Source organism: Ictalurus punctatus, chromosome 4 (assembly GCF_001660625.3).
Source record: "Ictalurus punctatus breed USDA103 chromosome 4, Coco_2.0, whole genome shotgun sequence".
NCBI lineage: Eukaryota > Metazoa > Chordata > Actinopteri > Siluriformes > Ictaluridae > Ictalurus > Ictalurus punctatus.
Window position 1 is genome coordinate 34,169,392 of NC_071284.1, and position 10,489 is coordinate 34,179,880.

Consider the following 10,489-nt stretch of genomic DNA (forward strand, 5'->3'; position numbering starts at 1 on the left):
TATGATTGCAGACGAGCTCGTATCTGAGTATTGAGCTGCTGGTGTAGATTTGAGATGCCTCTGTTCACCTCCGCGTTCAGGAGTGTGCACTCAACACCATCAATAATGTAAGCAAATCTGCTTTTATTTAATATATCGCTGGACTGTTTCATTTATCGAGCTGCAGGCTACAGGGGAGCGTGTTACAACAGACACACGGTCGATCATACAAAAGCTACCCGATTAATGTAAAGACATGATGTCATTAATACGTCGATATGGTCTATAGACGAGCTTTGTGTGGACGGAGTTATGCATTATACATATACCGTACATGATACATCCATGCATACATCTTCTATACTTCCTTCAGGGTCACGGGGAACCCTGGAGCCAATCATAGGGAGCATGGGGCACAAGGCGGGGTACACCCTGGACAGGGTGCCAATCCATCACAGAGCAGGCACATTCATACACTACGGACACTTTGGACACGCCAATCAGCCTACCATGCATGTCTGTGGACTGGGGGAGGAGACCGGAGCACCCGGAGGAAACCCCCGCAGCACGGGGAGAACATGTGAACTCCGCACACACAGGGCCACGGTGGGAATCGAACCCCTTCCCTGGAGGTGTGAGGCTAACCACTAAACCACCGTGTGCCCTATGATATACATTAATACACATTTATTATTCCTTTCAATGAATCTTTTGTTTACTAAAAATACATTCGCTGTACAGAACATTGTTGCTAGGCAACTGGAAAAAAAACGAGCATAAACTAGCCATAAGCTAAGCCCAGAGGGAAACCCAGACTACAGTTCCCAGCAGCCACTGCACCACACAATCATGTCACATGACCACCTGCACCTGAAGGTCATTCTTGTTAACGAGCACTTATGGGTATTTATAGCCACAGTTTGCACTACACTGGTTGTCTTGCGTTTGTCTTTCACTGCCGTTGGTTCTGTCATAGGGTTCGTAGCCTTTGTGTCATGCCCCCCCCCCCCCCGCGCCCCCCCTCTATTTGCCTCAGTGTTTCGTGTTCATAGCTTCTTTTGCGTTCGTTTTCAATGTTATTGAACTCTTTATCTGCACTTGCGTCCGTCTCCGCCTCCATTACGTGACAGATACTAAACAACGTAACGGTAGAAGGACATCAAAAATGAGAACACTGTAATTACACTTAGCATCAAAGCCTAATTCAATCTCCATAGATTCTACCATATTTAACATAATACTGTTGCTAGGCAACTAGGACATAAAGGTTTTGTGACATCAAAAGGACAAAAATGTTGTGAATACCGACGTTTTCCTCAAATATTCTGGTACATTACTGCGGAAAGAATTTTGTATGAATAAAAGTGTACTGTAATTTCACTTGCAGCATTAAGCGCTGACCAAACATCTACAGACTCCACCGTATTACACGTCAATATCGCGTCAACTCGGGGATTTGCGGCTCTCGAAATATTCTGACTCCTGAAATTGTTGGAGTAAAACTTAGAGAACAGACAATATATTTGCCCTTCAGAACTCAGTTGTTAAGCAACTAGGAAATAAAGGGAGAGTGCCATCAAAAATGTGACAGAAATGTCAGGAATATCAACATTTTCCTCAGAAATGTTGGTCAATTATTTAAAAATAATAATAATATGAGTAGAATTCTGTTCCAGTTACACTTAGCAAGAATTGAATAGCCAAATAACCAATAACTAACAACCGCTAACTAAATTCCATGGGTTCTGCCATATTAAAAGTGTCACGCAAGAATTTAGGACTATTTAAAAATTCGGACTTTGATTAAAATTGTGAGTTCAACAGAGGAAGCAAACACACTAGAACATTTTCGCTAAACAGCCGGAATACGCGGAAGGATATAAGGAATTGATTCCGACAAGCAAGAGGCAGCAGCGGAGAAATGAGCTCTTGATAAAAAACAAAAAAAAAATATCGTTGATATTTTGAGCTCTAATTTTCATTTTCAGAAAGAAAAAAAAAAAAGAAGAAGAAGAAGAAGAAGAGAAAATTACTGCTACAAGATCTGCACGGACCAAAGCAGCAAAGGAAACAAACAAAACAAACAAGTCACTGGAAACAGGGCCAGAAAACAGACAACAAGGAGGACAACTCGAGAACATCATCAGACTCATCAGAGAACATGATCCACTCATCAGAACTGAACAGTGCCAAGACTCAGAAAAACTACAAAATGGACATTCTACTGAGAAACCCAGAAATGCTCTACGCTGAATACACAGAGGAGCAGGGTGAAAAAATAAAGACCAACCTCATGTTCAACACCATGCGCACCAACACCGGGGAAGAAGCTCATCTCAGAGGAATATGCAACAGCTGCCAGCTCGTCATCCACACTGAAGAACTGGACAACCCCGAGCTAACCATTAACATCTATAACACTGGCACGGTCCTAATTCAAGGCAACACCGAGAACCTACAGCAGTTCGAGGACAATTTCAACAACCTGAAGACCAACGATAATGAGGACAAAAATTCTGTCATCACAAGAATTTAACAAAACTCCTGAGCCTTGTCCTTCCACTGCTCCAGCACCAGAGTTCCCTCAGGACGCTCTACAAAGCAGGAGATGCAGTGCACTGAATTCAGAGAACAGATTCTGTTCTGGCATCATGATGACAAGGTTGAACAGCTAGTAGACAAAGTTAGTGCAAATACACCAATAAAACCATGACCATAACAATGAGGAAACTTGAGGAAGACAATCATGCTCTCAGAGCTCAAATCAGTCTAATCAAAGGGGAAGCCACTTCCAGAGAAAACACCATAAAGCTGGAAATCCAACAGCTCAGGGACGAGATCGGACACCTCAAAAAACCACCGGTGACTGACACAAACACTTCAATTACCACACACGACGGGAACGCAAGGAGAACCCAAGAAACACAACCCATCTCCTCAGTGGAAGAACAGAAGTCCTCCACTATGATGAACAGATCTCCACAGAGGGACCAGCCATAGTCCAAGAGCAGGTCACAACCCACCCGGGCTCCCACCCGGTCTCGCATCCGGACTCGAAACCCGGACACGCAACCAGGCCCACAACTGGGCACGCACCCGGTCTCGCACTCGGACACGCACACAGACTCACACCTGGACACGACTGGAATATTACCGTAATTTCACAGCCAGCATCCCAAATGTCTTCTCTCTGAGACCTGAGCACAAACTGAGCTGTGTTTTAGGTGAACATTCGTATCGATATATATATATATATATATATATATATATATATATATATATATATAATGTGTGTGTGTGTGTGTGTGTGTGTGTGTGTATTTGTATATGTACTGTATGTGTGTGTATATGTGCGTGTGTGTGTATATGTATAGGTATGTATATGTGCGTGTGTGTGTATATGTATAGGTATGTATATGTGCGTGTGTGTGTATATGTATAGGTATGTATATGTATATGTGTGTATATGTGTGTGTATGTATATGTGAGTGTGTGTATGTGTATAGGTATGTATATGTGTGTGTGTGAGTATATATGTATACGTGTGTATGTGTATAGGTATGTATATGTGTGTGTGTGAGTATATATGTATACGTGTGTATGTGTATAGGTATGTATATGTGTGTATGTGTGTGTGTGTATAGGTATGTATGTATATGTGTGTGTATATATAGGTATGTATATGTCTGTGTATTTATGTGTGTATGTGTGTGTATATGTGTGTGTGTATATGCGTGTATGAGTGTGTATATGTGTGTGTGTGTATGTGTATGAGTGTGTATGTGTAATACATCTGTTTAATTTAATTAATGTCTAGTCATGTTTAATGTTTATTTTATTCATTATTGCATTTCTATTCCTTTATTTGTTGTTATTGATTGTATAAATAGTAAATTTGTATTAATTTGCTTTGGCGACATTGTTAACACGTCACGCCGATAAAGCACTCTGTGAACTGAAAGGAGGGGAACATTAAAAAATGTTTTTTTTTAGAAATGCTGAATTCAGTTCAATGTGAGGAGTGAATAGACAATACATCTGCCATTCAGAACGCTGTTGCTAAGCAGCTGCCAAATAAAGATACAATGACATCGGGAAAAAAAAAACAAGACAAAATTGGCTGGGAATGCCAACATTTTCCTGGGATGTGCTGATTAAAAATAAATAAATAATTCATTACTGACTAAAATGATCGCACACTGAAATTCTGTGGGTTCTGTCATATTAAATATTAATATTAAATAAAGTAATTGGCCATTAAAAACATTGGCCATTCAGAACACTGTTACTAGGCAACAAGGAAATGGACACCGAGAATAAGCTAGCTAGTGACACGTACAGTAAAACTTAGCTAACACATAGCTGTTATTTCCTTAAAACAGACAGCGTGATGGTCAAAGGTCATCAGAGGTGACACAGAAATGTCAGGAATACCAACATTTCCCTGAGATCTGTTAATAAATTACTTAGAAACAGACTTATTAAGACTAATATTACACTTAGCATCAAGCACTAACTGATGTCCGACGGGTTCCGCCATACTACTACACGCCAGCTTTCCGCCACGACCTGAAAATGAGTAAATTCTGACCTGTGTACTTAGTGAAAATGAAATGGTCTGTGTAAACTCTTCTTGTAAACACGATGAAACACGTGACAGTTTGAACGCAGCATATGTGACGGTATACAGTAGATGTGTCTTTTCGCACTCGTCCACCAGACTCCTCCACCACAGACTGAGCTTAAGTGAATTGCGCGTCTTCAATCTCTTTCCAATCACTTAAGAAGCTCAGATGCGTCCATTCATCATCCGTGGCCTTAAAACCTCACACACACGGAGGTATATATATATATATATATATATATATATATATATATATATATATATATATACTCCCAGCTTACATCAGCATTCTAGGGCTCGGCTAAAATAATATATCTGTGCATGCCACATAAGACAGGGTTCTCAGAACATCATTTTTAAAAGATTTTTTTTTTTTAACACAGTGTATTTTGCTTCATCTGTTACTAAATTGACCTGCTGCTTTCTGATTGGTTAAGCTGTGTCACGTGACACCGGAAGCGTGTGGCGTTAGTGTAACGGTGAGAAACAAACTGACAGAAGTCAACGCATTTTATTAGACAATTAGAACGTGTGTTGTTGATGGAAATGACTATTCTTTTATCTTGTTTATTATGTGGCAATCTGCAGCTAGACCGTTTCAAAGTAGTTTCTATCAATTTTCTCTTCCATGTTAGACAAGAAAAACGGAATGCAGGCTCAAGAGGCAGAATTTTTATAAATTAACAAGCAAGATGATTGAGAGGAGAGTACAGACGCCTTGACGCCTGATCGGTCGGATGTTGGTGGCCTGTTTTTCTTTGATTAATTTTACTTAATCAGCAAAGACGTACAGTTAGAATCATTCCGGAATTCATATTTACACTACACACCTTTTCTTTTATGTCGTATTATTAACACTGTGAGTGTCGGCCATTTCTGATTGGCCATGGTAATTGGTCGAGGTATCTGATTGGTCACAGATGCAGTCACAGAGGTCAGGGTTTTATTCAGTCATCAGTCATGGACGTGTGCTTCTCTCATGCGAGTGGCTTTAATGTGCTGTTCATTAATATAATGATAAATATAGTGTATATAATAATGTATAATAATGCACTGTGTAGTGTTTATAATCTCTGACTAATAATCTCTACATGTTATTCATCAACCGCTCTTCATTACTGTGTATTCCAGATTTAAAAAAAAAACAAACTGAATCATTGAAAAATAATTGCTGTCGTGGGAATGACGTTGAACGAAGCTTGAGTATATATATGACTGTATGTTTTACATAGCTGTCAGGATTTTATTCATCTCAAACAAGCTGGGGCCCCTAGAGGCGGCCATCTTGTCTGCTTTTTGTAATTTAGTGTATACGTGCACGTGCATAAGCCGGCATGCCCGTAACACTGTTTTGCAGGGTCAAAGGTCGGTAGAATTCATTATTCACACATGAACTCTGACCTCTAAGGGTCACAGCAGGGTCCATTCTGTTCGCTTTATCTTTCTGTTGTCCTTCATTTTCTCCATCTATCTCACCATGCTCAGCCTCTCGATACAGGGTGTCAGATGTTCCAACTAGAGCATCTTCCGCTTTACTAAACTGTAGCTGCTAAATAAAGAGAAACGGACCGTTCCACCTTTAATACAAGCCTCAATAAATCTACAAAGTAAAAGTACATCTATTAATAATGCCATGTTTAGTCTACAGTAATGGCACGCTCTATGGCTCGAATAAAATAACGGCAAAATATTGTCGTATACCGTACGTTTAAATAACGAGCGTGATTTTCTAGTTGTTGGATTGAGTGCTAATGGGATCTGAGTGGATTTTCTTTTTCTTTTACGGTTAAAGCTGCAAAATAAATAAATAAATAAATAAATACATAAATAATGGGAAATCCTTGAATTAGACGACGCTCTGGCGAGCTGAAGACCGAGTCAGTGTCAGTGGAGACTTCAGACATAGAACCAGACGCTATTAAGGTAAATCCTAAACACACAGAGTGGTATTTATACCATGACCATGACCTTCAGAAGGTCATTTTTCCAATTTAAGCAAAACTTATTCCAGCCTAGCTAGCTCTTAGTAAATATAACAGAAGCTAGTCAGTTAGCTCTTAGAAAGTAACCCTTTGAATCTTTACTGACGGAGACAGATGTGAACAGTCAACAGTTGGGATATGAGAGGACCATCGACTATGCAAGACGTAGCTAGCTAGCAAACTAGCAGCTTTGCGTTAAGAGGATAAAGGAACAATGTTGTATATAAGAAAGGATTATACAACGACATTCAAGGGGTTCGCTTGCTAACTAGCATTTTTGATCTCATTTTACTAATTCAAGCCAGCTATCTCTTTTTAAATATGAAGGAAACAACGTGTTGTATTTAACAATGTTAAAAAAAATAAACACAAAATGGACACAAATACAGCTGCTAGAAGTGGCTAGCTAGCAAAATCGTAGCTAGCTAGTAGGGGGATATGTTTATAAGCTAAGTCATTATATTATGGATATTCATATGAAAATAAATGGTACGGTCCATTAGAGGGGTGTATAAAAGTGTCATTCATGTTTGTGGAAACATTTGAGCTATTACTAATTTTATTTTATTTTTTTAAATCACCCATTTTAGTCTTCTTTATTTAACATGCCAAGACACACCACTAAACCTCTGATGTGTTCCGCCTCCTGAACACACTGAGCGGGGATTGTACCATGACATTCAGGGGGTCGGCTTACTAACTAGAAGATTTTTTTTTTTTTCAAATACGAAGGAAGCAACTTTGTATTTTAACGATGCACAAAACAATATTGGACACAAAACAACTGATTATGCTAGATGTAGCGAACTAGCGGCTAGCTACTGGGAAGACAAGCGAACAATCTAGTGTTAATGGATAGCTTTATTCGAACACATACCACGTGTGTATTTACAAGACTAAGTTAGCTAAATTATGCACAAAATGTGTATGGATACAGTTCCTGTTCATAACAAATGCACAAGAAGAGCAGTTGGTATGGCCCGATGTAGGGGTGTTTTAAACTGAACCCTTTCAGCTGTTAGTAATAAAAACTAAAATAGCAGAAGAGTAAACCGATTGTGAATGTACAGTGTGTTCTGCCCACAGTGCTCTTCTGTGCAGTTTAGTGAACATCGCCTGAAGAACGGAGCGTATTTAACGTGGTTAGTGATTTGGGACGGACCCCGGCATATGTGTTTTGGTGACAGGTTGATGATGCGCTTCATAATTGATCAGGAGAATATGATTGCAGGCCCGCGCTCATTTCTCCAATGAGTCCCGGCAGACCCGTGTGCGTTTATTGCGTTTGGATGTTTGTGTAGATATTGAGAGTGTTTTATTATGTTGTGTGTGTGTATGTGTGTGTGTGTGTGTGTGTGTTGGGGAGTTCGGAGGGTTAGTCCACCATACTGCTTTTCCTTAACCGCGTTCTCCATTGATTGGTGTGAACGATTTCGTTCTAAACGACACTACGCACACCTCCATCACTCCTCCGTCCGGTGTTTTCTCATTCCGAAGCGACTCCTCATTCGATCGAGTCATGTTCAGAAAACGATACGCGGCATCCAAAAAAAAAAAAAAAAAAGGAAGAAAAGGAAAGTTCTTTCTCTCGGAGGAACCGATACGCGCCGTGGATGCGATCGGAGGTTGAGGTTCCTCACTCGTGACCAGGTTCAGAAAGACAAAGCGCTTCGTTTCTTTCGGAATATTTTTACTTCTTGCTAAATGAATCCTTGAATCCTGAATGAGTCGGATGCGTATCACGAGTACCGTGTAATTTACAGATCAGCGTTAGTTTCTGATGTTCTAGTAATACGTACGCTTTTTAAAAAACAGGAAGAGCGCGAAGGACTGACGGAATCAACAGGCGCACAATTTACGCATACTTTATCCACTGAAAATGTATTCCTGCACACTTTTTACAGAGTTTTTTGTGATTGTTGCGGCCAAAAACGCTTGATTTTGCTGCGTATTTTTCTGAAATCTGGTCGTATTTTGCGCTTTTTTTTTTTTGGGGGGGGGGGGGGGGGACTACTCGAATCGACAGAATCACGATTGCATGGAAATGTTCTGCGCGCTCTTTCACAGTGATGTTTGTTGAGAACTTTTAGCTGTACTCGTGTTAACTGTTAACGTACATGATTCGAAGAGGGATTCGGCTGAACGTGCGTGGTGACGACGTCACATGGCACGTCTCGGCCCCGAATCTGCGTAAAACCTGCGGTAATTATGAAAAAATTGGCAGCTCCAACAAATATTGCGGAGTTTTTTCGATTCTGCGTTCATTTCTGCGATCGGAAAAATCACGGAATCCTGGAGGGACTGGTCAAGGCGTGGAGCTGCTGATCAGAAGGTCGTGAGATCAGATCCCAGCACCATGAAGCTGCCTCTGTTAGCTCCTGGAGCAAAGCCCTTCACCCTCAGCCGCTCCGGTGGATCCCAACTCGACTGTAAGACACTTTAGATATGGACCTCGTTTGGCTCCAAAAGTTTGCGCTCAACCTGACGATCCGTGTTCGATTAGATCCGTCTGAAAACGTGCTTCAGTGGAAGAGAGAAGACCCGAGGACAGACTGATGCTTTGTAGTCTGCGGTCATTATTGAAAATTTGCAAGCTCGTGCGAATACTGCGGAGTCTGCTTGATTATGCGTTCATTTCTGCGATGGCGAAATCCTGTTTTATAAGAATCTGATTTCCAGAGTACACACCATAACTGGAGAAACGCGAATGTAGGACAGCAGGCTAGATGACATTATTAACGCTGAGATGCACTGCACTGATGGTTTCTTCTTCATATTTGGATGTGTGAATATTTGATTTCTAGACTGGCGGTGAAACAAGTTGAAACAATTAAAAACCAGCTCGGAGCGGAGCTGCGTTTGTGTGCCGAGGTCTTCAGAGACGGAATTGATGTCTCCGACCTCACAGTGTTCGCCTCCTGCAGGTGCATTTACAGAAATACCTCAAAACAATTCCGTTACGGCTCAATTTAACACCGAGGACATGGGGGAAGAGAGAGAGAGAGAGAGAGGGAGAGAGGGAGAGAGAGAGAGAGAGAGAGAGAGAGAGAGAGAGAGAGAGAGAGAGGGAGAGAGAGAGAGAGAGAGAGGGAGAGAGGGAGAGAGAGAGAGAGAGAGAGAGAGAGAGAGAGAGAGAGAGAGAGAGAGGGAGAGAGAGAGGGAGGGAGGGAGAGAGAGAGAGAGAGAGAGAGAGAGAGAGAGCGAGAGAGAGAGAGAGAGGGAGAGAGAGAGAGAGAGAGATAGAGAGAAAGAGAGAGAGAGAGAGCGAGAGAGAGAGAGAGCAACAGAGAGAGACAGAGAGAGAATGAGTGAGACAGAAAGCGTGAGAGAGAGAGGGAGAGAAAGAGAGAGACAGAGAGAGAAAGGCAGAGAGAGAATGATCGAGAGAAAGAGAGACAGAGAGAGAAAGCGCGATAGAGAAAGACAGAGAGAGAAAGAGTGAGAGAGAGAGAGAGAGTGAGAGAAAGAAAGAGAAAGAGAGAGAGGGAGAGAGAGAGAGAGAGAGAGAGAGAGGGAGAGAGAGAGAGAGAGAGAGAGAGAGAGAGAGAGAATTGAATTTCAAAAGCCTTTTATTTACAAGCTTTTAAAAGCTACATCGACCTATTTCGGTCCCACAAAGTCAAATGACCCTAAAGAAAAAAAGTAAAATAAATTTATATATATATATATATATATATATATATATATATATATATATATATATATATATATATAAATAAATAGATAATTAAAATAATTCTCCTTCCAGTTGCCTTTAAAACCCACAGGGAGTAAAGAATATAAAAAAATCAAAAGTTTCAACCAGTATGTATACAGTCTTCTAAAAGTTGATGAAATCACACTTTTTCTTCTAAAACCACACATAATGCCCCTTCCAGACACCAGATATTCTCAAATGCTACAA

At 40.8% G+C, this 10,489-nt stretch overlaps 1 long non-coding RNA gene across 1 annotated transcript in view; it reads left to right on the forward strand.

Moving 5' to 3' along the window:
• The window catches only part of LOC128629563 (uncharacterized), a 103,947-nt gene extending 101,952 nt beyond the window's left edge, over positions 1-1,995 (forward strand). The window contains exon 5 of the long non-coding RNA XR_008393942.1: positions 1,968-1,995. This is a non-coding gene — a long non-coding RNA (uncharacterized LOC128629563). The remainder of the gene's footprint in view (positions 1-1,967) is intronic.
• Positions 1,996-10,489: the final 8,494 nt, after the last annotated feature.